General features: G+C 40.4%; 1 protein-coding gene across 2 annotated transcripts in view; it reads right to left on the bottom strand.

Moving 5' to 3' along the window:
- Positions 1-23,468, bottom strand: part of BMPER (BMP binding endothelial regulator) — a 207,164-nt gene that overhangs the window by 13,182 nt on the left and 170,514 nt on the right. Inside the window, exon 14 of one of the 2 annotated variants that reach the window (XR_014474987.1) lies at positions 4,732-4,840. The exons of the other annotated variant lie outside the window; for it this stretch is intronic. The gene's annotated coding sequence lies outside the window, so the exon portion shown is untranslated. The remainder of the gene's footprint in view (positions 1-4,731; positions 4,841-23,468) is intronic. 2 annotated transcript variants of the gene reach the window in all.

The raw sequence follows: 23,468 nt of genomic DNA, 5'->3' as shown, positions 1-23,468 counted from the left end.
CAGTACTGCTTTTGCAATCAGGATTTAACATTCCTTTCCAATGGTAACTTTTCTTTCCAATGCTAATAGTCATTCCCCCAAATATGCCATTTTTTGTTGTATGCTGAGTAGGGAGCTATCCTTCCAGCCCTCTTTCCATAAATCGGGAACCACAAAGGAGCCAGCATGAAGAAATGCAAATCGGGGAATGAGATACCGGGGAAGGAGACATTTATTGGCCATGGACAGTCAGCAGTTTATCCTGACTAAGGGCCTTTAGGATATCAATATTTTTAGTGCTGTTCTGAATGGCAGAACAGCACAACATTAACATTAGTATATGCTGCATTATGAGGTAGGTAGGAATGAAAAAATAATGGTACGGCCTCATCTTTGCAGCCACCGCTTACACCAGTTACGTTAACCGCCATGCCAGTTACATTAGCCACTACTTGACGTGGTACACGCCACCGTCCTGTGTCCACCCCACCATCTATTACCTTTAATAAATTTGTGTGGAGCAAAGCGAAGTGAGCCAATGAGCCCAAGACAATGATGCTACGTAAGTTCCGTAGCATAATCGGTGGCCGCAAAGATGAGGAATTACCAAAATTATTTTAATGTTATTGTATATAAAACATGAAAACATGAACAGGAAAATAACAGAAACTAGACCAGGGGTTCCCCACCATGGTTGTCAAGGTAAACTAACAGCCCAGGTTATAAGGATAGCCATAATTTAGTGAATGTGACATTTAGTATCTTATTTACTTTGTTAAAACATCTGTGCTCAGGCATGGATCTAAACAATGTCAGACTGGGGCATGAAGGGTAGGATTGGAGGCCCATGCTTAAGGCTTGTGTCCAGTTGTGTCCCCTTGGAGCCTAAGACAGTTAGTAGGAACCATATAACCAACAGTCAATAGAAAACATTTGATAGAGCAACAATGTATAACTGGAGTGCACTTCATGCAACCTGACATTAAAGAAGGGATGGGGCCTTCTGACAGTGGGGCCTACAGGGGATTTTCACATTCAGTTTGTGTGCCAGCTCACCCTGTCTCTAAAACCTGGACTGTTAGAGTGCATTCAGGACTGTGGTTGGGAAATCCTGGACAAGATACTCATCACCATAGTTCTAAATATGCTATATGATTACAAAAGAAATGTAGATTCTCAAATTTGAAAGATATAATATATAAACTTATGATTTACATGGAAGTGCACATTAATTGAGACCATTGTCAAAGCATGAAGAAAGAAAATGGGATAAAATAAAATGGAAAATATTACAGGTAACTGACATGTTAGATGCTGTGTTTGTGCTTTATCTCGAAGTGGAGATATAGGGATGGATTTATTAGCTTTGTAGATTAACAACAAGTTTTAAAACCCATTGCATACGATATATGGTGCGCCAGCCAAATAGCTCCCAATGGTCGATTTTTAAGCACATTAAATTATTATGCCGAATTCTTTTTGGTCACTGAGTGAGTAGCAGAGGTCGGAATGACATGTGGGAAGGTCTTAGTGACATGTGGACTATAATGTAGGTTGGCCTAAGAGGAATATGAAAAGCAAGTAGGTTTGTCTGAAGTGTGTAGGGCAGTGGTTCCAAATATGTGGAGAAACAGGAGCAAATCCTGCCCCTTTTTCCTGAATTTCTCAATAAGAAACATTTGGCCTAGGGGTGCCTTGAAAACATTTTGATGCTCTAGGGTGCCGTGATTCAAAAAAGTTTGGGAACCCCTGGTGTAGGGAGATGAGTGTCATATAAGGGCATGTTGGGAGGTCTGAATGAATTGTGTGGGAATTCGATGTCAAGTGTGAGGACTGGCATGGCTTGCATGGAAATAATACCATTAAGCCTCCACCAGCTTCACTAGAGATCCAAAGGGTGTTATAGCTTTCGTGATAGTCAAAGAGAACTCAAAATGTGAAAGTTTCTATATGTTCATTTTGGCAGAGTAGGGAAAGTAATTTTGGGACTTTTTTGTTTAACAATATTTTATTCAGAGAATGAGAGGCAGTATTCAACAGTGATTGCATGATAGAAAATGGAAGCAAATGTCTCATGTGTTGTAAGGTAACTACATACATTTTGTTGTTTGGGTACTTGTTTCCTAGCACGGCCACAACGATCATGATCGTGGGCATCGTGAGGAAAAATCGGGGGCATCGCGGCCATCGCATGCACTAAAAAATCGGGTGCGATGGTACCGACGCGATGCCCGCGATTTCTCCATAGGGAACAATGTTAAATGCCTCAATTTACCCGCGATGCCCCCGATTTCCCATAGGAATCAATGTTAAATGGCTCAATTTACCCAAATCATCTTAGGGAACAATGGTAAATGGGCCAGAAAACCCAAAAAACACCCCTGAACAGTGAAATGTCCCCCCAAAAGTAGTTGACGCCACTCCACGATCAACGCGAACCCGAAGCGTGGCGAGCGCAGCGAGCCCGCGAGGGGCGGCGGTACGCGTCCTCCGACCTTTTCATACCCCCACTATCCACGTCAGCGTGGAGTTGAGAATAGAATAGTGTGGCGAGCGCAGCGAGCCACCGAGCCCGAAGCGTGGCAAGCGGACGCGTTTACCTGTGAAGATATCCGCGTCCCCTCGCGGGGCTCGCTGCGCTCGCCACGCTTCGGGCTCGGTGGCTCGCTTCGCTCGCCACACTATTCTATTCTCAACTCCACGCCAACGTGGATAGTGGGGGTATGAAAAGGTCGGAGGACGCGTACCACCGCCGCTCGCCACGCTTCGGGTTCGTGTTGATCGTGGGGTGGCGTAAACTACTTTTGGGAGGACATTTCACTGTTCAGGGGTGTTTTTTGGGTTTTCTGGCCCATTTACCATTGTTCCCTATGATGATTTGGGTAAATTGAGCCATTTAAAATTGGCTTCCTATGGGAAATCGGGGGCATCGCGGGTAAATTGAGGCATTTAACATTGTTCCCTATGGGGAAATCGGGGGCATCGCGTCTGGACCATTTAAGCCATTTTTAGCGGCATACGATGCGACCGACGCGATTTTGACTTTTTTCAATGCATTTCAATGGAAAAATCAGGGGCATCGCGTCGGTCGCGTCGCAGACCACTAAAAATGACACCCGATGCCCGCGATTGTGGCCGTGCTAGGAAACAAGTACCGTTGCTTGCACTCTGTCATTAAATAATCCCAGGTATTTACATGAAGTTGGTATGAAAAACAAGCGCTGATAGTAAATGGATAATAATAAAAAAATGTATTAGTCAGCTTAAGTACATAAAATAACATCTACTAATAATACTGCAATACCTTCTAAAATGTTAAATGAGGACAGTAATCCCGTCTGTCAAGAATTCCTTTGACATAATGTCATGGAGGGTTAAATCAATTAAAATAAAAACAATTAAAATATGAACAATATGGGCTCCTAATAAGTTCATATTTCATTATATATAATAATGGACAATCAAGCAGTATATAGTCTGATATATTATGAAACACTCTTGTTTCTAGTGTTAACAATAATGGTGTAACCAGCATGGATATGGTATGCCCAGAGTCCTCTGCAACATGCAGATGGTATACAGTATGGCAGGCAGGCAAATCCACAGGGTCATCTGCAATGTTCTGGTCCAGAGTGAAATTTAGGGTGTTCGGGCGAAGATAGCAAATGACACATTCACACCCTCCATCCTGGGTTACCATTGACTGGCAACACCATTTCTGCTAACACTGGGTCCTGAAATCTGAATATTTACTGCTGGATTGTTATTATATCATGAAATGTACACTTATTAGGAGGCAAGATTTCTCATAATTATATTTTAAACGTGTGTTTTTTATGTAATATAGTACTATAGTATATAGACTATTATTATTATCCCATTATTATTGCTGTTTATATATTTTAGATTTCTCATTGCTGAAGCTTATGGGCTGTCTACCCCGTGACAGCTTCTACCTCAATAGCGCCCAAGTTATAACTTTTCTTGAAGTTTGAAGGGAAGAAACCATTAACGGCGTTCTTAAAAAAAAAAAAAGCAGCCAGTATCAAATATATGTAATCCTTGGCTGCAGGTGGTTTCATTGTTTAACTTTTCATTTCCTTTTCAGAATACAAAGATAAACAATTCCAGCATCATTATAATTATGTAACTGAAAATACTTCAGCAATACCGCTATGAGTGAATACATTAAAATAAAAATGAGCAATGGACATCACACACTTTTACCTCCAGTGAAAGGACAAAGCAGACAAGGTCTATTTGAAATTTGTGCAAGGCTGCAAGCCCACCCACATAGCCCTCCATCTCATTCTGACTCCACGGCTGCCAACATTTCTCTATTCCACACTCCCAGAGAGGATATTAAAATCTTACATTTCATCATATTGGTCCTTTAGTGACTATATAGTTAATGAGGGATTTTTTTTTCTTCTCTGCGGGGTTCTTTTTACTGGTGACACACATTTATTGAAATGATCCCTGGGACTTAAGGTCCAAACATAATATATAGACAGACCATTCTCTTTCTATAATCGTCTTACATAGTTGGAGTTACCTTTTTGAAAAGTACTTTATTCAACAACGAAAAAAGGTTTTATATTGAAAAACTACTATCAAAACTCATTTATATAGACAATTATTTGTTTTCCATTGACTTCCATTGAAGGTGTCCGCAGACCAGTATACAGTATGGCGCTGCTTCATATCAGTCCTAATAATAAGGATGAAATTAGAAGATACATTGCAACTCACCTTTACTCTAAGTCCAAGAGGGTATATTTACTAAAGTGCGGGATTTCAGAAGTGCAGATGTTGTCCATAGCAACCAATCAGATTCCACTTGTTATTTATCTAGTACTTTCTAGAAAATAATAGATAGACTCTGATTGGTCACTAGTTAATTGCACAAACTTGGACATTATAGCCTAAATCATAGCTATGAGGTGAAGGTCAGAATTCTGACTCATGTATATTTATCAAGACTCTTGTACAGCCTTGAAAGCTAGGGTGAGATTTTACAGGATGAGAGATTCAGGAAGTGAGAGATTCGGTAAGAAATCTCCATTTTTTTTTAAAAAGCGGCAATCATTTACACTGCAAAATCAAACTGGTATTGCAACGTAAATGATTGCCGCTTTAAAAAAAAAAACCTGGAGATTTCTTACCAAATCTTTCACTTTCTGAATCTCTCATCCTATTAAATCTCACCCCTAATATCCCTTATAGCCACACAAAGCAGCTAAACCTGACTAAAATAGTGGCCACAATGCCAAAAAATACTTACAAAGATTATATCACAGGATAAAATGGAAAAAAATTAAAATCCTGTGCGCAGTTTGCTGCATCATAAATTCCTTAAGTGAAAGCTTTTATCACAATTTTGCTCATCTCTAATAGATAGATGACATTATAATCTAATAGCTACATAGAGACAGAACATTTGTTGTCTTTCTTTCATTGTGTTAGACAGTAAGCTGGTGTGAAGACCACCACAGGAGTAATACACTTCCTAATCAATTTAAATGCCTATTTAATGCTATAGTCAGAAATGTGCTTCCTGGAGCCCCAAGAGAAACATATATTATGTGTAAATGTCAAAGCTAGGAAGGACTTACAAGGTTTTGCAATGAACACTGCAGGGAATGTGATGCCTGAGATACTTTCTAGCTCATTGCCGGATATCAAAAGTTCGGAAGTAGACATCACGGAACATGTACATTGTATATTCATGCATGCAAAGAAAAGAGAGAACATACTGCAACAACACACACGCACAGTAGAATGTTATCATGGGGTCTCATTGTGTGTGTGTTCTTGGGAGTCTTGTGGTGTAATAATAAACCATATAATCTGGTCAATGAAAGTCTGGACCTTGCTCAGCCAACTCACACTGGGATCATCCCAGCAGCGTTTTCTGCTTAAGTGTTTACTTTCCTCTAGGACCAGAAGTAGCTCCATTGGATATATGATTTTTTTATAGTTTTGAACATAAAACAACAAAACCTGAACTCTTGAATATTAGAAATAATTTTTTCACCTTGTTTCTCTTTATTTAAATAGGTAACACTCAAATAATAATCCTGTATATTGTCTGAAATATAATTTTATTATACTATATAAATATTTATAGAAATAGCAGAGACTCAAGCAGTATACAAATCCAGTTGAGCTTACAATCTATGTTCCCTATTACATGAACACACTCAGCCATATGTACCCCTGTGTCTCCCCTGTCTAGTACACTGCACAACTGTACTGTCTCTGCTTAACCCCTACCTACTTGGCTGTAGCAACGATCAGTGGCGCCACTGATGGCTGCCTAGGCCCTCTGCAGCTCAGAGGGTATATGCGCCTTGTGTGATAACTGTACTGTCTCTGCATATATTGTTACCTACCTGGCTATCGCAACGATCAGTGGCGCCACTGATGGCTGCCTAGGCACTGTGCAGCTCAGCGAGTATGTGTTCTCTATGTGATAACTGTACTGTCTCTGCATATATTGTTACCTACCTGGCTGTCGCAACGATCAGTGGCGCCACTGATGGCTGCCTAGGCACTGTGCAGCTCAGCGGTATATGCTCCCTGTGTGATAACTGTACTGTCTCTGCATATATTGTTACTTACCTGGCTGCTGCAATGACCAGTGGTGCCACTGATAGCTGCCTAGGTACTGTGTAGCTTGGCCGGTATGTGTTCCCTTTGTGATAACTGTACTGTCTCTGCATATATTGTTACCTACCTGGCTGCTGCAATGACCAGTGGCGCCACTGATGGCTGCCTAGGCACTGTGCAGCTCAGTTGGTATGTGTTCCCTATGTGATAATTCTACTGTCTCTGCTTATATTGTTACCTATCTGGCTGCTGCAATGACCAGTGGTGCCACTGATGGCTGCCTAGGCACTGTGTAGCTAGGAGGGTATGTGTTCCCTGTGTGATAACTTTACTGTCTCTGCTTGTACTGTTGCCTGCCTGGCTATTGCGGTGACCAGTAGCGCCGCCGATTGCTGCCTAGGCGCTGTGCAGCTCAGCGAATATATGTTCCCTGCATCTATAATCCCCAGGGCACATCTAGCCTATACCTGTATGTGTTATGTATAGCTGATAGCTGTACTGTCATTGTTTAACTGTTACCTAACTGGCTGTTGCACAGCAATCCAAATCCAATTTCTAGTATACGCAAGTATACCTGGCCAATAAAGCTGATTCTGATTCTGATACTGTACATAATAGGGTCATTAATAAACACAGGGAAAACATGTAAACCCCACAGCCATGACTGTCAATTGAACTCATGACCTCAGTGCTGCATTCCTCCCAACATTTCAGTTGGGGGGTATCAGGACTGAGCGCGTGCCCGAAAAGGGGCATGGTCAATGCTGGAGGGAGAATGCCCCAACCGTGAGCCATGCCCCTTTTTCACTGTGTGCTCTGTAAGCATTTCTGGTCTAGTGTGTATACTCAATGTCATTTATGATGCGTGCTCCCACACATTGTTAATGCCCCTCCCCCATTGCCTGTGCACGCAGGTCAATTTTGGCTATGTAGCCAACAACCTGCATGAGGAGTTGTCGTAGTTATCATAGTTATCGTAGGCTACCCAGACCCAGATAATGAATAGGCCCCTTATGAAAATAATTAATGCAGAGAAGTATAAAAAAGCAGACAGAGCCAAAGACATCCAAAAGTTCCCTCAAGCTTTCCAAGATAGTTATCTCTGACAGTTATAATTTGCTAATTTGCAGTCCTGAGTGCAATTATAGCAAAATAATTCAACATAAACTGAATTCCTTTTGGAATAACAATAACTCTAACTTGAATGGAAACAGACTTAGATAAATGGATAAAGTACGGCCGATCTGTGAAATCTGTTTTTTTTCTTAATACTTTAGTAATAAGGATAAGATTATTTAGAAAAGACTACCCAAACAATTATATATATATATATATATATATATATATATATATATATATATATATATATATATATATATATATATCATATCTATATTTTTATATTTCATATTTGTAATTTGAGTTATATTTCTTGGAAGTAATGAAGTTGTTAAATATTTCTCAATCAAAAATGTCCAACAGAGCAAGAAAGTCCAGATGTGACAAAGTATGATCAGCATTAGCAGGTGCATCAATTTAAGTAATAACAATGAAAGATGAGTTTTTATATGTAAATCTATTGCAAATCTTTGAGGTTTATTTCATTTTGAAAATATACTTTTGTAACAATGATGTGGAGGAAGGAAACGCACCTGGAGGTGTATCATGTTTCCACTTAACTTCCTTAAGACCTAAATCCAAATTACATAACGCATGAAATACTTGAGGTCTGTTGTCTTAGCTTAAGCAGAGCTCCTGAAGGACCTTGGTCTACACAGGCAGTTTGGCTGGAATTCCCCTTTAGTCTCTGGAGATATCTAGCGCCAAACTTGTTAAAATCAGGATTTCAAGATAAATTAAGGATATCTGATGTAAGTTGGAATTTTTATTTAGTGTCTGCATATATTTATTTATAAACTTATTTGTATTAGGATACAAATATATCGGCAACCATCGAATGATTTCGGGCCCGCACGCAAATTGAAGTTTATGTAAAACATCCATTCACAGTGCTGCTGGGATTTTCGGGGAGTGGGGGGGGGGGGGGGGCAGGCGTTTTGCGTGGCCGGTGGGAAAAGCAGGGAACTAACATTGTTTTGAGAGCCAACCAGAATCAGGGCCATGGCCTTTTCTTCTTTTTCGTTTACAGACATGAATAAATCCATGAGGAAATTATGAGAAATAAAAGAAAAAGAAGAGAGACACTCCAAAAGAGAAACCTTCTACAGATAGCACTTCAATATATCCTAAAAATGTAAGTTATTGTGTTACTTTCTTGTTTGTTTGATCAAGCTTGGAATATATTAGAGCTGCTCTTCTGTCTTTTGCACCTCGATCACCCTACTGTTTTACTTAAAAATGTACAGATGTGTATAGAGAAGAAAGAATTGGTGAATTACAACTTCGCTATGTATCTGTCTTGTGTCTGAGTCTTTTATTATAAATGCAGTTTTGCATATTGTCGACTACCCAATTTATTCTCCGGACAATAATCCTTGAGGGCAGCTGTGTAAAAAGTTGTAGGGCTAATATATGGAGAATTGTGTGCAATCTAATCTCATTTTATTTTAGACATTATGCATTTATCCATATACTGAAATGTTCATCCATATAAACTGCTTTATAGGACACTGGAAATAGTACTCACTATTATGTGATCTCCGCAGTATATAAATATAAATTCCAGAAAGATTACCCTTTTCTATAAATGAGATTAACTGTCAAAAAGATATGTATGTATTACTGTGTATTTATATCTGAACAGTGATTCTTATAATTCTATTCCTATTCATTACATATGATCTAAAGGCCTCCATACATTAGGCCAAAATACTGGGGGCCACTGATTGGCTGAGAGAGCTCTGTCAGCCAATCAGCGGCCCCCAGTCTTTTGTATAGAATTCTTCCTGCCGCACCGCGCTCAACAGACCCCGCCCACCGATCGCCGCACCCCGCACTGTATTGAATGTGATACATCACGGGTGCTAAGTTGACGGCTGCACATAAGATTTCCCTTATGTAAAGGATGTCCGGAATCCGACATTGAGACCAGTGCTGAGTATTTAGGTTAAATAACCAGGAGGTTAACGATGTGTAGTTAAAGTGAACTCACTTTTGTTTTTCACACTTTGATAATTAGCACTTATATTTACTATAATATCTCATGTGTTATTTAAAGAATTAGTGCATACACCTATACTCATACAATGTACATTATGAAAACTTGGTGATTATGCCATTTATGAAGCTCTGAAAACCTAAATGTTGCAGAACTTGTAGTCTTCAGCTAACACTAAAATAATGTTTGGAGAATGGACATAAGCGCTGCCTGACCATTCTCCAAACATTGTATATGAACAAAAAGGGTTTGGGTTACTCTTAAGACAAGGCAGCGCCTAAACACAACTGACAAAAAGGTGAGCACAGTGCACCCTAGCTGTATCTTTCTAACACTAAAATAAGTCATCAAGTAAAATATAACATAACCACTAGTTCTTCCAGCTACAACTGCATAGCGTCCTCCTAACAGTTCTATAATAATAAAGTACTATGTTTGTCTCATAGCGTCTTCGTCTTGCCAAATGTCCATTTCATGTCATCTTAGCTTAGATCAGTGGTAGCCAACTCCAGTCCTCGAGAGCTACCAACAGTTCATGTTTTCCAGACCACCTAGCAGGTGCACTCTTTACTCACTGCCAAATTACAAAAGATCCACAGGTAGAGATAATGACTTCACTTGTGATTCTGTGAGGAGACCTGGAAAATGTTAACTGTTGGTAGCTCTCGAAGATTGGAGTTGGCTACCCCTGGTTTAGTCATGTCTTCACGTCTCTAGCTCTATTTATGGGGGGAGATGTACTAAACCTTAGAAAGTGATAAAGTATCAACCAATCAACCCCTGTCATGTTACATGTTTTGTTCTACAATGACATTAAGGATCTGATTGGTTGATACATTATCTCTCACCACTTTACCTTTCTCCAATGTTTGATACATTTCCCTTTTCAACTCCATGTTATGTCCTCAGCCCAGTACCTGTTTTTTACCTTCTTCCATTCCCATAGTCCAACAGAAAAGGAACGAGCACTTTCCACACATTTTTCTTCTTTAAAACATGACACAAATCATACAGATTTATTTAAACTCAAGTTTTAAAGAATAATGAGACAAACTTCTTCACCTCATACAAGAGTGTACACATAGCAAAAACGTCACCCTGGGGAATCTGACACACTTACTGTCAACACAGCTGCACACAGCAATTATCAGGAGGACAATAGGCTAAGGCTGCGCTTGGATACATCCCCTCTGCAATCATCCATTACATATTGTAATTGTACAACATGACTCATGATACAGAACTTGTTGTCCATGTTACATAAAAAAGACACTTTTTACACATACATTTTCCATGTTATTAGAACTGCATTTAAATGGTAATCTCAATATATGACTTAGTCATTCAAATAGTCCAGTCAATCAAAATAGTCTGTGGCACTAGTCCTGAGGCAAACAAAGCAAATGTGTCTGTGCAGAAGCAATGGGGAGAATAACATTTGCCAAACATGGCATTGCCAACATCACTGCAGATCTTGGAATTTTGTGTGCACCACTATAGAAGCAAATAAAGGTTCAATATGTAATCACATTCTGGAATGCAATTTACAAGTATCTGAATTGGTCCCATGGTTCGAGAGCCAGAGAAACCATCTGTATACATTATAGAGATGCTCAAAATTATATGCAGAGAGCATGCCCCAAAGTAGAAACCATGGGCCTGATTCATGTTGATCCACAATGTTGCGACTTCGGCCTCACCCGATGTTTAGCGGACTGTGCATGTTTATGCTAAACATCCATTTGCATTGCGGCAGGGATGATCGCGCATTGGCAGGGGGTGAGCATTCGCTCGCCTGGCTTAGCGAGCCTTCGTGAATCAGGGCCCATGTCCCTTGAACACTTGGGTTCTTACTATTGTGCTGCCGTTGGTCTTGGAGTTCTAGACTCCTTCACTTTTACTCTGTGTACCTCTATAAATCACGTGGTGGAGATGGCATAAATCACCAGTGTATAGTTAGTCATTGCTGATTGGAGTGGTGAATAGTGGTAGTGTTAGCAGTGGTGTTCTTAACAATGTCTATCGACCCAACCTTCAAGTAATGAGGAGGGCAACTGCCTAATTTAGTAGGCAGGTGGCTAAAAGGCTTTGTTGTAATCTTTCTGAAACTCCAAAATACCAACTTTAAATGAAACTATTGCAAACTTTCACCTTCTCTTTAACAGAAACCTATTTTCGATTCAGTATATGTACAGTACAAACAGTAATCCTGAAGTGGAGGCTAAAGAGGTGGACAACAAGGAATTGTTAGAAACACCAGTTGTAACCTCCTTTTTCTTTTTCTTTTTTTTTAAGTACTGAAGACCAAGCATACACTAAGTCCAAAGGTACTCACCCAATGCGGGAATTTTTTTTTTTTTTTAAATGGCAATCATTTACACTTCATAATCAAACTGGCAATGTAAATGGTTGCTGCTTTTAAAAAACATTGGAGATTTCTTACTAAATCTCTCACTTTCTGAATCTCTCATAATATTAAATTTTCCCCAAAGTCTTTGTGGTGATTCCTACAGTACTTATTGCCGCAAATGGTCATATATACTGCTATGTTCCCATGAAGATATTATTATGTTCTATGTCATCATATATGCAATCATTGGGTGAAATTTAATAGGATGAGAGATTCAGAAAGTGAGATATTTGGTAAGAAATCTCCAGTTTTTTTGAAGCGGCAATCATTTACACTGCAAAACCAGTGTGATTTTGAAATGTAAATGATTGCTGCTTTAAAAAAACTGGAGAGTTCTTACCAAATCTCTCACTTTCTGAATGTCTCATCCTATTACATTTCACCCTTTAGTTGTTCCTTTGAAATTGCTTTTGTTTATATAGGTGCCACTTATCCATTTGCTAACATATTTATTCAGGTGCGCCTTATTTACTGCCCATATTTTGCCAAAAATGCAATAGATGGGCCAACTCTATGGCTATTTTATTGTTCAAGTCTTGGAATATATATTTTTTTAATACAGTCGATTGTAAATTGAATCTGCCATAAAGGTTGCAGTTTTTAACATTATTCCATGGATGCTACTGAAACAGGACTCTGACCATTATTAAGCTTGTGAATGCCAATTCATATGGTTTTCCAATCAAACATTTTAACAAGGAGAAGCCATCAATATATATGAAATAAAAGACAAAAAATAATATGGGTCTGAAAAGACACACTAATGTACTTGGGCTGGAGGGAGGCCAGAGGCTATCCCAGGTGAAAGCTACATTGTCCAAAACTATAGCTTGGTCAGATTCTTATGAAAATCTCCCTCCAACCTTATTTCTTAGTTTATGCTTTACCCGGAGGGAAGAAGACACATCTGTGATTCCTCTGGCAATGGGTCAGTATGTTACAGCTGTGATAACTCTTGATACAAAGAGAATTATGTGTTTCAGATTCGGTCCCAGGCTGCTGGAAGAAATTCTGTGAACACACACAAGTGTGCGGAGAACCGGGGAGGCAGACTTGCTTAGGTCAACAGGTCTTGCAAAGAACTAGGTTTACATTCAAAGCAAGGCTTTCTTCTTTGAATTTCCATCCAAGGCTTCTCATCACAAATCAGAGAATATTTTTTTGGCAGTGATTTACATTTGTGTGTCATATACAATAAAACTATTCTCTCATTATTGTGGTGAAGGGAAATCGAAATCCCTGCCGAAATACATCATAGATAGACAAATGTGGTGTGCAGGATTGAAGATGACCACATTTCAGAGCCTAGGCTTCATAGATTAATACATTGCTATATACATAAGTGATAGCAAGGAAGAGATCTGGAAACAAAGAATCCCTATCTCTAAGGATCTAATACCTCCAGCCAATTATACCTTTTATTTAAATGAGGGTAATGACGTTTGGAGGCGCTCTCTCTTTTTAAGAAATCCACAACAATGATTTTGGTTGGGGCTTTGATATGAAATTTGATCTTAAAGGACTGAATTAATCCTAAGGGAATGGTCAGCATAGAGAATGAATGTGACACCTGATTGATGCTATCAACCTCTGTCTAATATTTACTAACCTGAGAGGTCTCTTCTTCACCCAATGGAAAAAAAAATACTCCCCAACACTCTCCATGCACAATGTCCCACTGTGCTGCTACCTAGAAGCCAATAATAGCAGGCAGGGGAGAAGTGTTACAAGGGGGCTACTGTAGGTCAAATTACCCTGATCTCCTGTATTCATCAGTGCTAGTAGTATGATATTTGGCAACAATGTAACAGCCAAGTGCCACACTCCCACTCAGAAAACAGGACCCATCCTCCAACTTCCACCTACTAAATAGAGGCCAGGTGCACTAAGTTTCAAAAGTGATAAAATGGGTAGAGATAAACAACCAACCAATCAGCTCCTGTTTGACATTTTTTCAAACCCAGCCTGTGACATGGCAGGTATGAGCTGATTGGCTGTCTGTTTATCACTCTCCATTTTATAACTTTTGAAGCTTAGTGAATCTGGCAGGAGAGCATGCATGGATGCTCCTGGATCTAGCAACAGCACAATAGGGTATCCCAAAGTGTCCCATTTTAGTCAAACATAATAGCAAATTCAGAGTTTAGCAGAAGACCAAATGTTTTAAAACATTGGTGTAAATGTATCTTTTATGTGCATCGAATAAACCAGATGCATATGCTACTATTGCAGACATGCACACAACTTGCCATGCCTACAACTCAGCATATGGGCATAAATAATATCATTTTATTAATGGAAAGGACATCTATCATGCACCCAACTCATCATCAAACCATTTTTAAATTAGATGGTAAAGTAGCTACTATACAGCTAGTTGACACAATGTAAATATATCTGCGATTGGGGAAGATGTATTAAGCCTTAACAAGAGATAAATGCAAGGGTGATAAAGAGAGATAAACATCCAGCCAATCACCTCCTAACTGACTTTTTTCAAACACAGCCTGTAACATGGCAGTTAGTAGGTGATTGGCTGGATGTTTATCTCTCTTTAACACCCTGGAATTTATATCTTGTTAAGGCTAAATCCATCTGCCCCATAGTCTGTTATAAAATGCAGCTGCTATCATCCTTACTTCAATGAACACATTGAAAGCTGTTATCTTAAGATGCTTCCAGTATTCTATTCACCCTTTTTTCTGTTTTTGGCTTTTCCTTCTGGTGTTTTGTATATAATGTTTATACAGTACATATTTTCTATGGCTACTAAAGATTTAGTACACTAATATGCTTTTCACCACAGCTAAAAGTTGGACATGGAACTACTTTTTGGGAATTCGCTGTAATGCTTTGGAAATTTGTATAAACACATCACTTAGGTTTGTGGCTCTGTATTTCATCAGATTGTGGGAATGGAAAGCACATTATTTGTATATTTTTACTTACTGAGCAGCTAAATTACATTTCAGCTACTTCCCTAAAATCATAAGTTCAAACTGAGGGCCTCATGCAGAACTGAAAGCAAATCAGGCAAATGTATTGTACATTCGCCCATATGCCAATTGTATTCATCTTGTCATACATTTTTTCTATATGCATGCCTGGTTTGCTACTAAGCATCACAGTAAGTGCACACTGGTTACAGGTGTACAGTATATACTCTCATATCCAACTCTTCATAGACCACAGTTGTGTCTACACACTCTTGCTGAACTTTGCCCACATGTGAATGCCACATTACAACCCAGAGATGCCTCTTCAGTTCTAAGTGTATATGCCAAAGGTTCCCAAACTTTCTTGAGTCACAGCATCCTAGAGTACCAGTATTCTCTTCATAGCACCCCTGGGATAAAAGTTATCTGTGCCTACCTGTCATTCTTAGGGTCAGTTATATGTTGTTGTACAATTTTGATTGTAAACATGCTTTGTGATTGGCAGCCACTAGCACTGGTTTTGCCTGTCACTCTGACCATAAAAAATTAGATTTGGTCCCAGACCGCCGAGGAACCCCTGCAATAGCCTTGTGGCACACCAGGGTGCCTAGGAACACAGTTTTGAAACCACATCAGTGTGGTAAAGCTTCTGGCTTTGGCTTCTTTGTAGTGAGATAAGGGGCGCTGGTCGGTCGGCCGGGCCCTGGTAAAAAGGAGGGGGAGTGGCCACAAGAAGGGGGCATAACCACTAGGGGTGTGGCCACACCACTATGAAGAAAATCTTTTTTTTTTCCAGACAGGCAGGCAGCGGGGTGCAGAATTTGGGGTGTGGGTGTGATTACACACAGGGATAGAGGATAGGCAGACTGTCCTCTCTCACTAACTGCCCGGCTCTCTGCAATGTGGGAGTTGGGAGCGGGACCCGGGAGACCCAGGCCTGGTTAAAAAGTACCTGCCCCCCCCTGAGCGCCACTGATTATGATCATAGTTTTGCATTGCTCTATGACACCACAGCACAGTGCCAGACTACCGGCCTATCACTGATATCAAGAAGCAGCATCAGACTTGCCCACTGTTTCAGTATATACAAGGGATTTTCAAATGTTTGAGAGTCCTCTAAGAGAAGAATTGGGCACCTACTAACAAATCCTAGTGAAATGGGTAGTGCAGGGATTCTCAGGGAATGACATCATCTTGGACCTGCCTTCTGTTCAGGTGTAAAAGGTCTTGCTCTAGCACTGATCATATGCATCTTACCTATGGGAACACCATAAGAAGAGCAGCAGACAGCACATTCACTGGTAAAAAAAAAGCAACCAGAATGTGCCAAAGTTAATTTTAATAATTGGCACCCCTTTATCTTCCACATTTACAGCCAGTGAGGAAGGCAATATCAAAATTCATGTAGGTAACAAGGTAAGGTCAAAAGTTAGTGAGAAAAATCAAACTAAGGTATACGTGGCACTATAATTTATAAATTATAGGTGCCAAATAACCCTTGGTGCTCTTGACAAACACATTAGGTCACCCAATGACGAGGGCAGCAGACTGTAATGTTTAAAATAATAGAAAACAGTGCTGAACCTTGGAGGACTGAACAGGACAAGTGATTTTAAATGTGTTGTTTAACGTTTTAAAAGGAATGCATGAATTCCGTTTCATGGCTTATAATAAATATTGCAAGAATAGATTCCAAGCCTTGCACACCTTCCGACCACAGTTCTCGGAGCTGTATTCTAAGCACGTTGCATGCCCATATTAGCGATGTGGAAATGAAGGAAAGATTTTTGCGCACTACCAGTCCTTTTGAACAACCATTAACCCCTTTCTTGTTCTCTTATTGGTTCAGCAACCTCAAGCAAACCTAAAGCCATCATGTATCTGGATGGCTGACAGACAATGTCTAGGTCAATGTTCAATAGGTCAACATCAAAAGGTCAACATGCACAAGAGTTTTTTCACAATTTTGATTTAGAATTTTTCATACTTTACTGTCCATGTGGACTGATTAAGAACAGTACAGTGGGTGGAAACATGGCAAGCGAAGCAGTACACTGGGCGTAAAAAAAAGGGAAAAACTCATGTCCATCTTTTTATGTCAACCTTTTCCATATCAACCTTTTGCTTGTGTCAATGCTGACCTTGTGTATGTCAACTATTTGCTGTTGACTGAGTCTCTGAGCTATACCACACCCAAGCCATCCACACCGTACTAGTGCTAAATCTATTAATTCATTACTATATTGGGCAGTATTCAATGCCTCAGATTCGCCATATTTTACAGCGAATCTGGCAATTCGCCGGGGTAACAGCAAATTTTCTGTCAGAAAAAACAATTCGGCCTATTCAATGGAGCCAATTCACTGCAAATGAACAGCGAATGTCTGGCGATTCGCCGTATACGATTCGCCGCAATTCGCCGGTGGTTTTCAATGGGGGTTTTAGTGGAATTCGCCGAGAGTGTATTCAATGCTCAAATGGAGAACTGCTTTCACCATTGATTTTCGCCATGATTCTCCGTTTTACATTCGTCATCTTTTTTAGGTGAACTGGAATGTGATCTTTTCAAATAAAGTGTTTTTTCTTATTTTTTGGTGTCAAGAAATCTGATTTTTTTTTCTGTGAAGGGGCATGCTATTTCTATTCATGTGCTTGCAGCACATGAATATATTTAAATGGGGTACTTATGTATTATCTGGGCTCCCATGTTAAATGCACCCCATTTTTTCATACCCCTACTATCCAACTACGCATGGAGTAGATTTTATATAGTGTGGCGAGCGCAACGAGCCACCGTGCCCGAAGCGTGGCGAGCGCAGCGAGCCCAGCGAGGGGACGCGGTCTCATAAGAAAAACGGAAGCCCAGATATTACATAAGTACCATTTTTTTACACATTCGCCACATTTTTTACACATTCGCCACATTTTACACATTGGTTCTGATCATTACATATGCAGGATCGGGACCAGTGAGACCTGCCAGCTTTAGGGGGGCTCTCCCTGTGTCCCTGCCAGCCCTCCTTCACCCCCACAGTGTCCGGTGCAGGCAAGGAGGCTTCCATCTCCCTGCCTGCAGCCGAGAATTGCGGCGAAAGTGCAGCAAATCCTACACAGGATTCGCTGCCAGCCGCGATCCCGGCCATTGGATACTGGCCATTAAGGTAAATACAAGAAAGACATTGTTATTTAAAAAAGCAACATTATTGTAGGGTTGATCCACAATAATAATTGTAGAGTTGATGCCCCCCATCTCAGTAACCCAGCGGGAGATCTTTAGAGCATCCCATAATGCGGTAAAAACCCTGATAACAGGATTTTTACTGCATTTTTAGTTTAGAGAATCCTGCCCATAGTGAGAATTGGCTGTAACTTGTTTTTTAGTAAGTACTGTACTGTATCTTGAGCACCAGAAATCGGGATGTTTACAAGTTTTCCCTGATTATGATAACCCTTTCAGTGCCAACATCTCTGTAAAAGATGTCCAAAATATCCGCTAAAAATGCCAGTGTCGCTCACATTTGTTATATAAATTCAATTGAAAAAAGTTGTGTAAAAAAATATTATATTTCTTACAATACAGGTCATTATGATGAATAAAAAGGTTTGCTTGCCAATCTTCACACCTATTTTGACAAATTCCCTTGGCACTCAAAGGGCTAAAGCAAGCACACAGATAGAGACAGTTCATGCATCAAAGCTCTGCATGCAGGTGAATATGTGCATTTAGCTCTGTACGCATAATACAAGAAGAAGAATGACGGACCTTGTTCAACTCTGCATTGACCTCTATACGTTCATCTTCTTCCATAGAATCAGAGTGAACTAATCACATAAATAATAAAAGCCACATTGCAATTTGTGAAACAATGATTTCTTAATATATTTGCCTTCTATACTGGATACCATATGTTTCACTAAGTCCTTATCTTGCAAGATGTACAGTTGATACCAGTTTAATGAATAGGTCCTAGTGAAAAGGTAACATAACCAATAGCCATTGTATGCATGTGTGATAAAGGCAGGATGTATCTTAAGCATCCACATCTGTTTAACTATTTCTATTAAGGCTCTTCCATGTTTAACTGTCTGTTCCCATATGGTAATGTACAAGTCTGTAGAACATCTTCACAAGTATAACATTTGAGAAACATATTCTCCTAGTGAAAAAAAAACAGCAGCTGTTTCTTTTCTTCCCATGTGTCTACTAAAACATTACAAGTTTGCATTAGAGAACAGAAGTGAAATACAGTACTAAACATGGTCACATGAAATCACGCATGCATACTTTATAACTACAGTAATGTGTTACAGACACTTCTTTTATTGTAGAGAGAGAGACTTATGTGGCGGAGATGCAGGTAGAGAGAAGACTAAAATTCAATGTGGATTCAGTGTAGCTGATCCAAGAATAACAAAACTGAAAATGCAAATATAATGTAGGTCTTGGATTATCTGATTGTGATTAATATCCATGCTGAAATATTTTTCTTAGCTGGATAAAGTTTATGGATTATAATGGTAATGCTATTGCTTGGGGTTTTTTTTGTAAGACACATTCACAAAGAAGGAATTCTTTATTAGGAGATTGTGCAGTATGTTCACCGATTGTGGAGAGATTGTGCTACGGCCATTACATATTGAGTTTCATAGGGGTACAGTACATTAAAAGAATCAAAAAAGTGCTAACAAACAACAAGCAGTGGCATGCTTTTTGTAGCTTTTTGTGTCTAGCCTTTATGATGATCTCAAGCTCACAAAACTGTGTGAATACACTTTTAACAACAAATAAATTACCCTAATTGTTCCCCTCCACATTTGAAGCCCTGGGTGGAGTTGGAATGCACTCTTGTCTGTGGTTATCCTTTGACAGATTTCCTCTAGTCCCTTAATCGGCTTCTGTCTCTGCATAGCCTGCTTGCCTCAGGTGTCTCAGATATATAAAAGTATAGGATGCTAACCCTCCATTATATTTTGGTTTTGCCCTGCCACCCAGAAATGTGTCTCCTCATGCTTTAGACAAAATGTTGCCATACGTCCATGCCTCCTATTGGCTTTGAATGAGCCTTACGTTCTTAGAGGACATGTTTTCTCTCTATTCCATACTTCCTTTCCCCAATCTCTGTGCTAACTTCAGATATGGGCTCACTTCTTTATTTACCACCTACAAAACTGGAGCTACCTTTGGCCAACAATCGAAGTCTGCATTACCTATTGTCATAGATAAATAGACAAAATGTCATTACAATATGGAAACCCTCAACTATCCCCTCTTCCATCATTATGAAATGGCAGTCAGTATGCTGGCATTAACTATATTGACGCTGGCATCCCATCTACCATTGGGAGACCGGCATCACGAATTTCGACATCAATTAGAATTCTGGTGCTGCAATCCTGACTGCTGGAATACCAAAGGTAAGTATACCTGTGAGCGCTAGAGTTACGCCAAGCAGGGGGGCAATTTATGGTTATGCTGCTGGGATGGGGAATTAGACACTAAGAATGAAAATTAGGATAAGGCTGTGGGGGGGGGGGGGGTGTTAGGTGGAGGAGTGTGGGTGTTAGTTTTAGGCATTAGAAGGAAGGGCTTCAGGAGGATGGGAAGAGTTATGCTGCTTGACGGCGTCAGTATTCTAATAGCCAGCATCCTGACTGCCAACCGTCTGTATGTATCCATCTGTGGCACTTACAGGATATGTAATAGAGTGTAAGGGTGCTCCCCCTTAGAGTACAGAGGTGACAGGCCTTTTTCCCTTAATGTAATCTAAATTAATCTCCATCCACTAGACATGCTGCATAAATCGTTATAGTTTTCTTCTTTGTCGTTCTATGATATATTGTACGTGGCTTTGTTGAATTTTTTTGTGCCTGCCTTAATTTGCCTTTCTGTAAAATGTATGCTAAAATTGTAGCTACTAATTGCATGTTTTAAAGACAAGATACAGGGTGGATAGTGAAGAAGAATACCACGAGGAGGTAATTCTGGTTGACTTGAAAAGCAGCTTTACGAGCCAACTAAACGCCACCCGCCAGCTGCACGAATGGCCGCCCCACACTTGCATGGCAATTTTCCCCGCAGGCATGTGAATGGATGTTTTGCCTAAACATACAATCGCAGCCTTGCACGTTTGCCCAAAATCATTCAATGGATGATTTCTTTAGGCCACGCAAATAGGCTGACTTATATTTACGGCCCTTCCATGGGATGGCTGATGTCATGTGACATCTGCCGTCTGCCCCTGGCACACCTCTTCCCACCCGAATTCCCATGGGAATGCCAAGTGTTTTCATGGGGACGCCCATGGAACACTGTGCCTTCCCATAGACACGACCCGTGCCAGCCGCCACCCATTTGCCTACAGAGAATGCACATGTGCATAAATGGTTATGCGAAGCAAAACTTCACTCCCCTGTGCGAACCCATGGGGGAGCGAATCAACTAGAATGACCTCCAAACCCCGGGCCCAAAACATGGTTCTAAACTGAAATGAAGGACTGAATGGACTACAAGGGTCAAAACAGACCAGGGCCCTGGCGCTGTTTAAGCAATGATATTAGTCTAAAATAGACAGATTGTATAGAATTACAAATATATCATCAAATTCACCTGCTGCAAGTATATAAGAGTCTTCCAAAAACTCATACAAATAGGGATCAGAAAAAAACAGATAGTATAATTCTAAACTCTCCTGTGCTGACTCCACCCCAAACACCAAGGAATCAAGGATGCTGGCAATATGTAGAAGAGCACTGCCCATAGCAGTGACAGTGCCACCATTAGACCCCTATGACTACATTTTTTTCTGTTGGCATCTGTCAAGTACGGTAAAACTATATGTATGTCAGGAGTATGAAAAGACAATACTCCCTCCTGTACTCTTTGCTAATGACTGCATCTTCTTTCTTCTTCCTCTCTTGTCTTCTGGATTTCGGCCTTGCCCCCTCCAACCTCTGGAATGTCCTAACATTGTCCAGCAAGACTAGTCTTCAAACCCCAAGTCTTTATTTAGACATGATCTTAAAGCTGGATCTACAACATATGACACACTGACCAATCATGCAATCTGCAAAGGATCACAATGAACACTGTATAGTCTGTACCCCCAATTCATTATTTCATTGACTGTGTGTATGGATTGATGGGACATTAGATGTCATGTAGGTATATTAATCCTGTAACTATATATGTCATTGTATGGCAGATTGTGTAGTTGTGTACCCAGACAGGCTATATCATTACATTGTATTGGTTCGCCACAAGATCACCAGGTTATTCAAGTGTGGATTCAACTTATAACTAAACTCTTCAATAAGAATAACCCTCTACTCCTACCTTTCCACATCTCTACACCCATCCCCTCCTCTGTGTCTGCCTATCTCCTAGATTGTAGGCTCTTACTAGACAGGGTCCACTCCCCTTTGTATATAATCATGCAATTTAAGCAATGTATATATGTAAAACAACTTTCTTTAACCCCTTGAGTGGTGGGATTTGCTGGGGCAGGACAAGCCTACTAGGGCAGGTTTGTCCTGCCCCAGAAAAAACTACCACAGAATCTAGGAAGCCACCGCTCCCCCCTTCCTCACCTCCGCTCCCCTCCCCTGGCAGGAGCGCTCCAGGTAGATTGCTGGAGCGGAGGGGGTGGGAGGCAACAGGAGGGGGAGGGGGTGACGGGGGGACCCCTAAAGGTAGTGTGCCAGTGGTGCTCTACTGGAGGCACCACTGGCGCGCACATAATGAAAAGTGGTATGCCCGGAAATTTTCCGGGACAGCCCGCTGTGGAAAATTTACAGGCATAGCACTCAAGGGGTTAAAATATCAGTGTTTACCTATGTAATTTGTTGTATGATTGACTGCTGTATATGGCGTTGCAGATTCATGCTACATCATATAAATAAAAGATGATAATAATAATAATGATAATAATAATAAGTTGGATTTAAGCATTTTTTTAGGCAGGTGTAACTATTTACTACTCTCTGATAATATACTATGCCATGCATAGAGCATTATTCAATGCTCTGAAGGTGAGCTATCGGCACATAGAAGTGCCGATAGCTCGCCATCAGGGTATTCAACTAATCTGGTTCACTTGCCATTTTCCTCCTCGCCTGTTCCCTGAGGCGAGGTGGAAACGCAGAGTGAGGCCATTAAAATAGCGAGGCTCGCCACAAATTGCAGCAGACTCACTGCATTTGCGGTGAACCTCGCTGTTTAAGAGGATCCTCGCTGGCCTCTCACGAGGATTTGGCCCTTACATTGAATATGGCGAGGGGGTTTTACAGTGAGGATGGCTTTCTCACCATACAAACCCAGTCACCGGCTGCATTGAATACAGCTTATATTATTCTGTGCCACCTTGGGCATTGTATACTGATGAAGGGAACAAACTTGTGAAAGGATCCAATAAAT

This window comes from Crinia signifera, chromosome 5 (assembly GCF_055691185.1).
Source record: "Crinia signifera chromosome 5, ASM5569118v1, whole genome shotgun sequence".
NCBI classification, from domain to species: domain Eukaryota; kingdom Metazoa; phylum Chordata; class Amphibia; order Anura; family Myobatrachidae; genus Crinia; species Crinia signifera.
Note: the sequence above shows the minus strand (reverse complement) of the source record. Positions and strands in the feature narration are given on the sequence as shown.